The sequence below is a fragment of the Mytilus californianus genome, unplaced genomic scaffold (assembly GCF_021869535.1).
Source record: "Mytilus californianus isolate M0D057914Y unplaced genomic scaffold, xbMytCali1.0.p SCAF_5, whole genome shotgun sequence".
NCBI lineage: Eukaryota > Metazoa > Mollusca > Bivalvia > Mytilida > Mytilidae > Mytilus > Mytilus californianus.
In genome coordinates, this window is record NW_026262701.1 from 21,693,425 (window position 1) to 21,708,264 (window position 14,840).

General features: G+C 31.1%; 1 protein-coding gene and 1 long non-coding RNA gene across 5 annotated transcripts in view; one reads left to right on the forward strand and one right to left on the reverse strand.

The window, feature by feature from the left end:
* The window catches only part of LOC127702704 (uncharacterized), a 119,815-nt gene that overhangs the window by 73,985 nt on the left and 30,990 nt on the right, over positions 1–14,840 (forward strand). Inside the window, exon 1 of one of the 4 annotated variants that reach the window (XR_007982539.1) lies at positions 7,534–7,819. The exons of the other annotated variants lie outside the window; for them this stretch is intronic. This is a non-coding gene — a long non-coding RNA (uncharacterized LOC127702704). Of the gene's footprint in view, positions 1–7,533; positions 7,820–14,840 lie in introns of those variants that run through there. 4 annotated transcript variants of the gene reach the window in all.
* Positions 1–14,840, reverse strand: part of LOC127702690 (neuropeptide-like protein 30) — a 119,255-nt gene that overhangs the window by 62,098 nt on the left and 42,317 nt on the right. The window lies entirely within an intron of this gene.

Here is a 14,840-nt window from a genome sequence, read left to right on the forward strand (position 1 = left end):
TGCTATCTCACCCTATTCAAAATGAGAAGAAAGTTGATTTAAAAACCAGCACTTGTTAAACGGGTTTTAACAGAATTTGGGAAGTGAGATAACTGTGTTGAACCCACGGCTTTTTCAATAATTATTGTTTTCATTGATCTTGCCCATATATAAACTGATTAAAATATATCTATTGTGGGCTATAGCATGACTCCAAAATGACGTCAGGATACATATTCTGTCCAAACGTTATTGTTTTGTTTTAACGGCTCTTTTTTTCTTAACTTTAAAAAGTATTTTCGCCTAGAAGTGGACGTTTATTACAAAGTTCTATTCGATCTATCAGAATGTCATTTGTTTCGCGCCTTTAACTTCTTTGACTTAACCATTATGATGCGGGGATACATTTTTACACCTCTAATCTAGTTAAATAGTGGAGTGCTGGCTTAAAAATAATTTGCCACATGGGATTTTTTTTTTTCAGGAACTTGGCCAACGATGGCTCTGAATATCTTACATGCACTTTGCAAAGGGGTTTTAACTAAAGTTTCCGTTGCTGATTAACCGTTTTATATAATACTTTTTTATGCTTGTCTTTTTTAGAAGACTTTTTCAGTTAAAATGAGATCTGAATATACAATATCACAAAATTGTTGAAAATATCAAGAAGGGCTATAAATAGCTTGATTCGGACACCACACCAAGGGGCATAATTATCAATGTCCTATCTTCAACATTGCAGACCAGAATTAAAAATCATGACTACATTCTCTTTTTTGTTGATCTTGTATTGCTGATTATTTTTGTCTAACAGTATCTCTGTGTCGTCTATTGTTTTTGCTAAAACATAAAAAGGATTAAAACACACTCCTTTTAAGGGCAATAACTCCTATCAGAATACAACTGACACATTCTATGGTGACCTATTTGCAGATCCTGGCTTGCTGATTATTATAAAAATAAGGAGATGTGGTATGATTGCCAATGAGACATTATGAACCAAAATTCAAATGTAGTGGATTTAAGCAATTATAGGCAACCATACGGCCTCCAACAATAACAAAAAGGTCCCGATATGAAAATAGGTAGTGCAGACGAAGGATTCTAATAAAAACTGTAGTTAACTGGCCCGATAACACAGTTATTTGGTTGTGTTTTTTTTCAAATTTCTATTTATCCTTCATAGTTTTCAAGATAAAAGGCAAATACGCAAACCATTAGAAAAAAGCATGTAGGCACAATAACTCCTATAAGGATTCGTCTGACGATTTCGGTCTTTTGACTTATTTGTGGATCATGTCTTGCTGATCTTGTTTCTTGTATCTAAAAAATCTATTTATGGATAACAGTTTTCAATATAATAGACAAAAATGCAAACAATGGTACAAATTGTCATTTCAGGACAATAACGCCAATAAGGAATCGATGTCAGATTATCTGTAGATATTGTCTTGTTAATCAGTTTTGCTCTTAAACTTTTTCTTTATCTGTTATAGTTGTAAAGATAAGAGGCAAAAATAAAAACAAAAATCACTCCTGCAAGACTTCGCCTGACAGATTTGATATAAATAGACAGTATGTAGCTCGCAAAATTTTGAACATTTCTACCCGTCAGATTTTCCCATTTTATAGTGGCTAAAAAGATTAAACACAAATTGCATTTGCCCCTGTTGTCTTTTTTTCAGCCATGTCGACCATGTTGGTTTGCGGACAGGATCATTTGATACTTTTTGCGTTTAAATTTATCAAGGATGGTTTGAGGCTTAGTTTGGTTCTAATTGGCCAAGAAGTTGAAAGGTGAAGTTATTTGTAAAAGTAAACGCATGACGACGACGGTCAATGACGAACGACGGACGCAAAGTCATGAAAATATCGCACTTGGAATTTTGGACAATTTAACGTAGATTGAAATGCCAGGGTAATCTGGTGTTATTGGTTTTCGTACGAACGAACATTTGTATTTCTTGACGGCTAGTATTCTCTTTATCAAGCCTTATGAACAGTAAATGGGTTAAAAGAAAAATTTAAATAGATATTGTAAAATAAAAACGAGGATAATTTTTTTGCAATATTTAATGTATTCCTAGAATAGTCAATTCAAGTTTGATACATATTTAACAATGCATTATTTGTAGTGAAGTGAAACCATTATGAAAAAGGAGACGTAGTATGATTGCTGGTGAGACAACTATCCACCAAAGCTCAAATGAAGTGGATGTAAGCAATTATAGGCAACCGTGCGGCCTTCAACAATGAGAAAAACGTATACCGTATAGTCGGCTATAACAGGCCCAAACATGAAAAATATGGAACAATTCAATTGAGAAAACAACCGGCCTTATTCATAACAAAACAATTTACAAAAAAGAATATGATAGACTTGAACCAACGACAACCAATCTAACGAAAACACATGTTGGACGTGGCAGCGTATCTATACATCCCACAATAAAAAAGACTAAGTAAAGATCGCGAGTACTTGCAGGTACTGAGAGCTAGTTCAAAGCCATTAAACTAATAAAACAAATCATGTATCTAAGACTTACATATTGATAAGTACACATCCAACATCCAATAGATTTAGTATAAAGACGTCATTTACACTCAGAAAAAAACATGACCTTGTGGAATGCCAAAATGTAGGTATCAACAGATTGTACTATCGTGAATGTGCATATGTGTGTAACATTAGTATTTGGTATGGTTTTTATATTACTGATAACAAAATCAATATGTATATCAATAAAAACATTATTCAAAGATCAAATTACAGTGTTGAATTCGTAACCTTTTAGAATAAGTTTATTTAAAGTATTGATAGGTTTACCCGGGTCGTATCTAAATTTCTGGGCTCGTTAAACAACATCCTCGTAAGAATTAGTATGTGTTTTTCCGTTTGAAATAAGTCGTCTACAGATACAGTCAAACTAACACACAAAATCTTTGTATCTATGATAGAATTTAGTAAAAAAGATTATAGTAATTTGTGGTATCGTAACCACTGACTTAATGATCTACCAGTAATACATACATAGATTACACTCATTGAATTTCAAAACTTCACTCGAACACGGGCATAGCGAACGAGTTGTGATATATAAACACCGGAAGACGGTGCCAAAGCAACATCACCGTCCAAAAAAGAAAATTTTAATTTTTTTATAGTAAATTAGGTGTGCTTGATCGACATTTTTTCCAATGTACATGAAAGAAAAAGGTGATTAAAGTACTAGTTTTCTCTTTTTAATCCAAAATGAATACACACGAAATAACATCGCATGTTGAATTGATGCATTTATCAAATATTATGACTATTTTTGTTGTCCATTGGTGTTATACCCAATTTTTTTTTAAATCTAAAGCTTTATGATATTTTACCAAAAAAATGAAATAAAAAATATTAATAATTTACAAAATTTAATGTTATTATTAATTTCGTTGTCTTTTTTGTTTAATGCGTCTTTTTTTTTTGTAGAATTGTTTGGTTCTGAACAAAATAAGATAGTCCATGACCTTAAATAAGAAAGAAAAGGTAAGATAATGCCACTTTATTGCTCTTTGAGTTTTATCTTACATATTGGCACTTAGGCTTCAGGCATATTTCATTTAAGGTAGATCGGGTGTTTAAATTTTAGCGCCTTCTGCGCAACATGTTGCGCATAGTGTTGTCAATTGTGCAATCTGTCGTTAAATTTTATCAAAATAATATTGTAACTTATTATTTTTTAATTTCTGTGAAAATTATCAGAAACGTTTTTTAAATAGTATTTTATTCACTCAATCATCAAAATAATAATCTCATTTCAGTTTGATTGCTGCAAATTGTTTACTTCCGTTTATGGCGACCCGCACAACATGGTCAAGAATGGAAAAAAAATGAAAAATAAACTGTGATCGTGATACAGTGGACTGCTTTTTATAAATACTGTGATGTAGAATTGTATATTAACAATATGATCTTCGTCCTGGTAGCGTATGAAGCAATTCAATACAGATTCTGCACAAAAAGTAGACGACAGAAAAAATCTGAGGTAAACAAGTTAATTTTTGATTCAACCATGCTGGATCTATGCGATCACTCTGGTTTTGGAGATTGTGCAGAATACTAAGTTGAAGATATATCATAGAACTAATTATGTGTTTTTACAACTTGCAGAAACTTTCTACACTATTTTAATCATGAACTGACAACTTTTGACATGTTATTTGCCCTTAAATTAAGGAAAGATTGGTCGAACAACCCTTTTATTTTAGATATACACTTGCATATAGTTCCTTTGTAAATCAAAATTTATTATGATTCACTATCTATGAATTAATTTGAAAAAGTATTTGTACATCAATTGAATCAGTTGATAATAATTTTGAAAGTATTATATTAGTATCTTATGCTTGAGTAAGTTATTGTTCAATGAAATTTAGGTCAACATGTGTATATATATATCTAAGTTGATTCCCACACTTTTTTGAAATGGTATTACTCCAATTCTTTCCATAGGCAAGTAAGAGTCAGTATGATTATCAACTGTCATGATTTTCAAATAATTACACTCAAAGGTGTCAGTATTAATTAAAAACAACCCCAGTCTTAATTCACCACAGTTAATATATCATGACCTGTTACGTAATTAAATAGACACAATTTATTACACACCTAACTGAATACACACATTCTTGACCTTAATAGTAAACCTACAAATGTATTAATTATTTTGATCTACACTAATTTAAAATATTCTGTCAATTTTGCTAGCTAGCTGAATGATTAATCAGATATGGGTTTTTTTTCAAAGAAAAGACAACAAATGAAAAAAAAATATGTTAAAAAAATGCAAGCAAATTTTATTTCACAAGTAAAATCAGTGTCATTATCATCTGACATAAGTCAATAATCAAGTTCTTATTAATTAGTCACACTTATCAAAAAATTGGTTGAAATGATAATCAACTTGCGACTAAAGTCGCTCGTTGATTATCGTTTACGAATCCACTACTTCTTATCAATTCTCTACTACAGAATGAACACCAATTTAGATAAAAAATAGTTATTATTTTCTTTAATTTTTGTTGTTGAGAAAGTGCATTTCCAAGGCCACTTTCTGAAAAATTATTAAGCCAGTTATTATTAATGGCATATAAAAAATATATTACTTGTTTGACGATTTCCCTTTCCATTTTTGTCTATACCATTAAATTGCAAATATTTATAAAAAAAATCTGACAGAGTGTAAGATTATAATATCAATATTTGCATCAGTATTGCGAAATTTTATAGTAAGATTGGAAAAAATATGGTCAGAAAGAATATTAGACTAGCTATGAATATGGCTGGATCACAACATCGACGATGATTTGATTTTTTGTGTTGCTGCCTGCCGTAAGTATAATTTATATCGTATCGTCTGCAATAATCTTACAAATTATGGTCGAAAGATCTCCATCAGGAAGATTCAAAAAAGCAAAAACGTACTTTAGGGCAAATAATTTTATTAACACTGACGACAAAAACTCACTTTCAGACCCCTCTTCTTCTTATCATAATGAAGACACAGCTTCTGAGATGCCTTCTGTACATGTAGAGGTTCTTGTCAATCTTGACCACACATATGCCTTACCGCTGGTACCGCTGGTTTTCATACCACAAAGGGATGGTTAGGATTGGCTTTAGGGGGTTATTTCTCAAACAGTTTAGGAATTAGGGACAAAAATTGGGAAAAAACAAGGGTTTCCTGGTTAATGGACAATTAAAAAGCAGTGTAAGGTAGGTAATACAAAAAAAAATTGAGATTATGACCATATCTTGATGGAAAGAATTTTTTTTTGAAAAGGGGGAGGGGGTTAAAAAAGAAATTGTGAGGGCAATTTTTTTTTTCATTTCAGATTTCAGAAATTAAAAAGAAAACTTCTTCAAATATTTATTTTTTTTGGGGTCAATTCGCAACTGCATAGTGTATTGCACAAAAGCAAAAAATTGAATATAAATTCAAATGATATAACCAATTCTAAGTTTATGTGTCAAATATTTAATTACAATCCAAATTCAGACCTGTATCAAGTGCGAATATTGTGTCCATTTTCGCCCCAACTGTTCAGGGTTGGACCTCTGCGGTCGTATCCAGCTGCGCTCAGCGAAGCATTTTATCTACTATACATGCTATATATATGTTCAGACAGAAAGTTTGGGATACACTGGTATCATTTGTAACAACAAACATGCAAGTAACTATTTTTTCTGTATAGCACCGAAACCAACAACAAAAATGTATGAAACAAATTCCTATAATATATTGACCTATATGTTGTATACCCATTTTGCACTAGTGCAATATACCTTAAAAATTAATTGCGTCTATTATAAACAACAAAACAAAAATAAATTTTATTTTTATTAAGCTTGCTTTGAAAATTTTAATGCAAAATGAGATTCTTTTTTGGACAATATTCCGCATTAATCCTTCAAAAGCTCTATAATACATGTACCATTGATCTCTTTTGGAAAATTTCATAATTTAGTCCTTGTTTATTTTCAAGTTATGTAAGTGGTTATAATTAACCACATTAAAATTTATAAGGAAATTCTGTTCACTCAAAAAGTACCATGTTAAGTTAAAAGGGACATAATCTGGTATATGTTCAAATGAACAGATTGCACACAAGAACACAGTTTTAATAATACATCGAAGATTTTGTTTGAGATCAGTATACCTACCGTCATTACAAATTTGTGAAAAATTACCAGTAATACATATTTTAGCATATTGATACAAATGTACAGGATAATTTTCAAATAGAGTTAATAGTCAAATTACAGATGCAATCTTTACTGTCATGGTAACAATTTGAATATATATATATATATATATATAAACATGATAGATGAAAGCTTTATTTTTATACAATAGAAAATGAAGAAAAAAAGGAATCACAGTATCTGCAGACACTTGTTGGCAAAAAAAAGGTTCTGGAAGGGCATATAATAGTTTGTCAGGCATGATATTAATTGAGCTTAATCAACATGAACAAACAATCAGATAATTTATTTTATTATAAAAACTATTTTTCTGTTAAGCTAGATATATTAGGTCATAGGGTCCTATTTTTTTTTTTTAATTTCACATTAATACATCCTTAACATTACCATTCTTAACTGTCATACAAAAGTCTCTTGTAGATCTCATAATTTCTCTGCAAATATTTTAGTTAAACTGAATTTTCATGAAACCTTTATATGAAAGATGAGTTTGAAGATTAATTTTGGTTTTCAAATTCTTCTAATTTATAATAATGACAGTTTATTTCCGTGAAAGGCATATTATGTAGATATACACGAAGGAAAACATTTTTTGCCAGAATATTACAAGGGAAGATAATGTTGTGAAATTTTTGAAAGGGGAGACAATTCAGCTTGAAGGTTTTAACTGACTTTAACGAGAAATATAAAGCTTGGACAATAAATGGCAGAATAGACAAGGAGGAGGGTGTTTTCTTCTAATGATTATAGTTTGGGCTAATGCAGATATTGCTTATTTCTTACAATATTACAATATGGGGCATTTATGTCCTTTAAACTCAAAATTTTATTTAAGCTAGTTTAAATTGAAATAAATAATTTCAGGGGTATCAACATTGATCGCTAAAAATACAGGAGGAGTTGTCCATCATGCAATAAGATGTCAGCAATGCAGAATCTGTGACAGTGCAACAAAAAGGGGGATTCAGCCCAAAGAGCACAATTGTAAGAAAAAGTGGACAGGCTCAGCAAAGGCTATGGTGCCTGATATGCTAGTTCAGATGGTAATGGATGTGAAGAACAAAGGGATCAACATAGATGAAATTGCAGGTGATGATGATACGACTGGATTCGACAGGCTGAAAAAGATATATCCCCAATCAAACATGATTAAAACCAGTGACAGAAATCATGTCAAAAAGAAGCAGCTCTTAAAGGTTATGAATTCTTTACTAAAGATTTTTTCATTCATGATAGATCAAAACAAAGGTGATGTTGAAGGAATGGAAAATGGCCTAAAAGCTATAGTAGAGCACATGTATGTGGACCACACTAATTGTAATAGATCATGGTGTGGATTTCTTAAAGACGGAGAAAAATATAAGCACAGTAATTTACCTCATGGAAAAGACCTGACGTCTGATTCATTACGGACAGACATGGAGAAGATATTTTTTGGGAATGAGTCAGTTAATCCAAGCAAGCTTGCATCCCTGTCAAGCTCACAAGCAAATGAAAACTTTAACAACATGATTGCTGCAAAAGCTCCAAAAGCGAAGCACTACTCCTCATAAGCAAGCTTGGGCTACAGGGTAGATTCTTCTATCTTGCAAAAGAATGAAGGATATGCCTATGTTAGTGAGGTGTAACTATATGCACCTTTTATTAGCTCTTTGAAAAATTTAAAAGATAGATGATCAATGTATACTACAGTCTAAGAGTTACTACTCTGGAAATATTAACTTTAGCAGTTTTTGGCTTTTAATCCCAAACTACTGTAAATTCAGAAATTATTGCATGCATTTATTATTGCGATTTTTGAGAAATAAACGCTACTGCGAGATTAATAACTGCGATTTATTGCAGTGGCTCCGGATTTCCAGGTGACCAAATAATTTAAGCTTCTTGAAGCTTGTTGTTATAACTTTCATTCATTGGAAAAACACTACAAACATTCTCTATGGAGATAATTATTTGAATGGTCTGAGAAAGAACATTTTTTTTTCATATTAGGTGAATAAAAATTTAGGCAGATATATCAACAAAATATATGCAAGATAAATCAACTTGAATGCATGGATATGGAATATTACATCAGTTACGACTTGTCGCTTTATTTACAACTACATCTAAGTTTATATGCTATGTCTCTATTCATATCTTAATCAGTATGAAAAAAACATAATTCAAAACTTTGTCTTATTTTCTTTATTTTATATATCTTTGAAGGTTCATGCATCCATGGGACTGTCTCCTGGAAAGGAAACAAAAACAAAGAAACTCCAGAATCAACATGAAAAGGAACTAAAAACAAAAAAAAAGGCAAAAACCAAAGAAGCCAAGAGAAGACGTTTCTTCTTAAAGCAGACAAGAACATATGACTTCTAGTAAAGAAATAAGGGAAGGAAAAACTTACGAAAGTGAAATAGGTATATATTAGTACTAAAAAGCCACCATTAATGTTTTCTGAAATATAATATTTAAATAAATCTTACATAATGAACAGAGTTTCTAACATCAAGGGCAGAATCAGGCGGGGACGTAGTTGGCATGTGCGCCCCTATAATTTGTAAAGTATGGGTTGTCCAAAGCTTAATTTCAATAATTTTACCAAAAAAATCTGCGCCCCCCTCTCCTTGTCATTTTTTTTTTAGTTTGCACCGCCCCTCCCCCTTTTTTTTGCCCTGTACCTTAAATATTTCATTTAGTAAGATTCATTTATACTGTTATTATGAACTTTAAAATTGTATTTGGATAAATTGGGACTTTGCTTATTTATAGATTTTAATGTTGAAACCACCAATCTTCATATGTATATGCCTAAATACGATGAGATCTTCAGAATCTTAAAAATGACCACAACTATGCCAATTCAATACACATGTTTTTGACAGCTAGTTAAAAGCCAAAAACATGCATGTATGTAAATATTTTAGAGACACTTCCACTTCTGGTTCTTCTTTGTGATTACTACAGTCTGTGTGAATTTTTTATTTAAATGTATTGAGTTAATTAAAAATGTTGTTTCAAAATTTAAATAAAAGATATAAGGAGATGGGGTATGGGTGCCGATGAGAAAAGTTAATTTAAGAGGATTACTACAATAGATACTTACTCTATGCAGGGATAAAAATCTGTGGTACATTACATTTTATATTATCTGCTATTTGAATTATACAAGGTGCACAATGTACATGTTAATCCTTCAATAATTTATGATCAAATTATAGGATTAAAACCTGAAGTAACAGACAAGGAGTCCCAGGAGATTCCTGAAATACAAGACATCACAAAGATCCCTTTGAATGAACAAGAGGTTATCAAAGCACCAGTAATAATTTTTGATTTAGAGACAACTGGCCTCAGTAAGTGTAAAATTAACGTCTAATGTTTTAATCTAAGTTTAATTTAGTGATGCACGTCACTTTGATGTGAAAAATGCAAATTATACTTGTACATGAATATTGTATGCATGGTAAAAAAAAATCCATGAGTTAAAAAATGTTTTGCTTACAGTACATCAACAAAAAATTGTTATCAGCACAAAGCGATTTGTTTATTTTTTAATACAACAGGAAAATTTGAATCACAAAGTTGCGTGCACTATTAAATAGAAACTTTTTGAGTTTATTGTTTGATGTCAATTGGTTTGTCCAGAACAGATTTAGTGTCAAACATGCATCATTTTTCCTTGGTTAGTTGCTGTCTCTTTCATACATAGCCCATTTTCATTATTTATTATATTTTATATTCACCTTGACATGCATGTGTCAATAATAATTAAATGCAAGTTTTTGTGGTTTTATAAGTGTGTAAATGTGTATGTATGAAGCCAGATAAAAGTTGTTTTGATATTTCACTTACTCCTTGTCATCAAAGATTCATTTTATTTATTGTTCTATTGTAGGTTGGAAATCTGATATTACCCAATTAGCAGCCTATTCAGAAACAGTGAACTTTAGCACTTACATTTTTCCGTCCCAGGCAATATCCAAAGAAGCATCAGAGGTCACACAAATTTTTGTGAACGGTAATCAGATGTTTCACAACAGTACTGCAGTCCAATACAAGATGGCCCATGAAGCATTGATGAACTTTATTATATTTTTATCAAGTTTCTAGAAAATGTATTCTTGTAGGTCATAATATCAAACGCTTTGACACTCATGTGTAATATAACCAATTGCATATTCATAACATGTGGAATGAATTTTGCTTACATGTTTGTGCTTTCTGTGACACCTTAGATTTATTCAAAAGTGTTGTTCCTAGTATGTCTTCATACAGCCAAACATCTCTTGTAAGAGAGCTCTTAGGTGATGAAACTTAAGGTGCTTATAATGCTATACATGACACCAAAGTATTGTACAAACTTGTAATTGAAAGAGGGAATTTTCAGGATAATGTGGTAAAATTTTCATTACCTGTTAGTTATCCTTATGATTCACATGTTATCCAAGAAAACTTGAACACTTTTTCTCATGCTATAAATTGTAAAGCAATTTCAAAATCTTGTGCGCTGAAGGCATCAAATTCTAACCTTAAATTGTCTCATTTGAAATTAGCAGCACATCGAGATGGTATGGATGGACTTAAAGCCTTACTTGCTGAAAGGTCTAACAAGGGAAGTGTGATAGTAACTAAATGTACAAGAGTTATTCAAAAACTGTTTGATTTTCTGCATGAAGATTGAAATAACATGTAACAATCAAGTCATGAAAAATTACCTGGTTCTCAGGTTTACCAAATGATACAGGGGGAAGGAATTTTATTATGCCCCAATCATAAAAAGGGAAAGGACCATTTAGATTTACCCTTGTCCTTCCATATATCCTGATCTTGGTTAATTTTTTACCTGCTTTGCAAAAAGCATCATTTATGTTTATCCTTATACATTTGTATGTAATGATATTGGTTCAGTTTATACTACTGGAGTTCAACGGATAGAAAACTTTCGTCAATGTTTTCTTGGCTTTTATGACAGAGAATGCAAATGATTTTAATATTTGTTCTGGGAATGATTATTTATGCTATGGAATACATATTACCTCAATCAATTGAATGCAGACGCAGGTCCTGACCCAATATTTGTCTTGTTGTGTATATATGTCTGTTTCCTAGACATATACATGGTATAGCAATGAATCTAGGGTATTTGAGGGTCCATTTTACACCAAATAAATTTTAAAAAAGCCAACATTTTTTAATTTTTAAAAAGTTTTGCCAAATTAAAAAGAAATGATTTGAACCATAAACGTGATAAAGTTTACATGAGGTAGAGTCTGAGGATCAAGAAATAAATTCTATTTGGTTTGAATAAGAAGATTTATGATGATGTAATTTCTAATGACTGTTTTATAGTATAAGAAAATATGCTTTGTATTTGTTGGAAAATGTCAAATATATACTCATTTCCTGATGAGAAAATAAATAATCGTACATGGTTCAAATTTGTTGCCATTTTTTTCATTTCAAAAACACACAATATGAGTGTGACATGTGTGATCTGATCAACATTACTAAATTCCTTCCACACCGACTGAAGGATACATATCCAAACTTATCCAGTGTACTATAGTCTGTAGCTGTTACTCAAAAAATTAATTGATCACAGAAAATTATCATTTTTTTCCCATTTCAAAACTATCTATTCAATTATATTCAAGATGGATCTTAAGTCCCCCTTTTTGATGTTGTTGAAGGAGTGATAAAGATTGTTATGAATTCGTCGAGTAATTATATAAGAAACTGGATAAGTGCACTGTAAACCTGGTTTTACCCACAAATTGCACATGCAAATGTCATTACACAGTCAGAAGTAAGATGGTTGTCTACGGTTTTGACAATGCGTCCACTTATTACCCGTAAAAGGATATACCAAAAATTGTTTTTATGAAAATGCAATACAAGCTCTAGCTTCACATGTCAATACTAAAAATATCAATTATTGACCTTGGGTTCAAAGGTCAAGGACACATGCAGTCCTTATAGCACATGACCTACCCTCATTTGATTATACACATACATAACAAACTTCATATTAATATATATAACAATGCAAACAAAATTGTTGACATCCAATCAATCATGCATACTTGAAATATCAATTATTTAACCTTGAAGCCAAATGTCAAGGCTTAATTGCTAGCTGTCATGATGGTATATAACAAGCTGTCCCATGGTTTTACAAAAACATACGATACATAATTGATTTATCTCAAAAGACTAAAATGTTAAGGCTCGCACAATTAACTACAGGTTTATAATATAACACTTCGTAAGTTCAATTATTTGACCTTGAAATCAAAGGTCAAGTGAAAAATGTGGTCTTTTTGGTACACAACTCACCCTCTCAATATTAGACACTAACATACCAAATTCCATTGATATATCTAAAGAAACAAATAAAATCTGAACAAGAAAAATAGTAAATCTTCAAATTTATTCAATTTATGAATTAAAAGTTAACTCCCTTTTTTGTCTATTTTCTTGTCTCAATTAACTCGTATCTTTCTTATATGGACGGTGACCTACCATTTTTTTTATTTTCAACTTTTAAATTAACATTTGGAGAATTCAATTACAAAAAATAAAAAAATTCTATGGATTAGAAATGCCACTTTTTATTCAATAAATGTATCAAATAACGTTTTTTCCTTCATTGTCTATATGAAATTTGCGTCAAAATGTTCATTTTACCTTAAATTTTCATATCAAAATTTTGAGCTTGGAACACTGGTGACCCCATTTTTTTATTTGATAATTTCGAAGTACATATCACTAAGAAGTTTTCCTTAGAAAATAAAAAAACCTATGAATAAAAATTTAGACCCCCCATCTACCTTAACGGACTGAACTTCTGATTGACTCTGGCAACAGTTACAATACACTGGGCTTTAAGCAACCAGCAATCAATCAATCAGTTACAATACATTGAAACTATCATTTATTTTCTTATGATCAAAGGTATTGGTGAAATGTAAACACTTCTAAAGCATGGAAGAACTGAAACTTGTATGTTTTCAAGTTTGCTTCTCCCTCAACATTTTGGAAACCTTTATCATGGCAAATGAAAATGTATGATACACAATTCTTCTCAAAATGATGCTGATGTTTCGTTGACTTCTTCTAAAAACGTCTATTGCTTGTTTTGTTTTCACGAATTTGCAGTAATTTCCCATATTGCAATGAACATGACATGAAAATTAATTAATCAACTTTCGAAACAGAGATGAAGCAATTATATACTTGTCAAAACATTTGCTTAAAAATTTATTCTGTTTGCACGGCGTGAACATTTTCACCAAATGAAAATTACACTTTATAACTTTATGTTTTATACATATTTCTGTGATTTATATTGATTCGCAGGTTGTCTATCAATTTATGAAAGTGTGTCATTCTCTTATTAGAGCATCCTGGTGTTCTTATTCTGTGATCAATGCTTTTCAACGTTTCAAATCTTTTCGTATTTCCTTATTTTGTTTCTAGCTCCATCAGTGAAAACATATTTTAAAATTCACATTTTATGCACCTAATTAATTGTTTACTTGGAGTTTGTATTTTAATTTTTGTTGTTTGTATCTTACTAGAAATAGATTTTTGATTATTTTGGTGTTCACGACTTTTTTTTAAAAATTGCACTTTTTAAGAAGATTTAATATTTTTTTCCTGAAACAGATATAAACTTCAAACAATTTTTACAATTATGGTTTGACAAGGAAAATATGATATTGGTTTTTTATCATTTTTGTTGATCAGATCAAAACAACGGATCTTCTTTTGGTTGAAGCGACCTTTGCGCACAAGAGCATTTCATTCAACGAGAAAACCCAATACCGTATAGTCAGCTATAAATGACCCCACCATCAGAAATTCTGTTTGAAGAATAGCCCATTTTTCCCTTACCGAAATTGAGTCTTTCATTAGAATACTGTGGTCAAAAGGAAAACAACTACTACAACTACTACAACTACTACAACTACTACTACATGAGACAAAGTGGTTTGTTGCGTTAAGCCACAGGAGTGTGTCTCTTATTATATTTAACCCCTACATCTTTATATAACGTCTAGGTTAAAAAATCTGAGACAAGTGCGTATGCATTAAACCCATACGCAGGACGAATTAG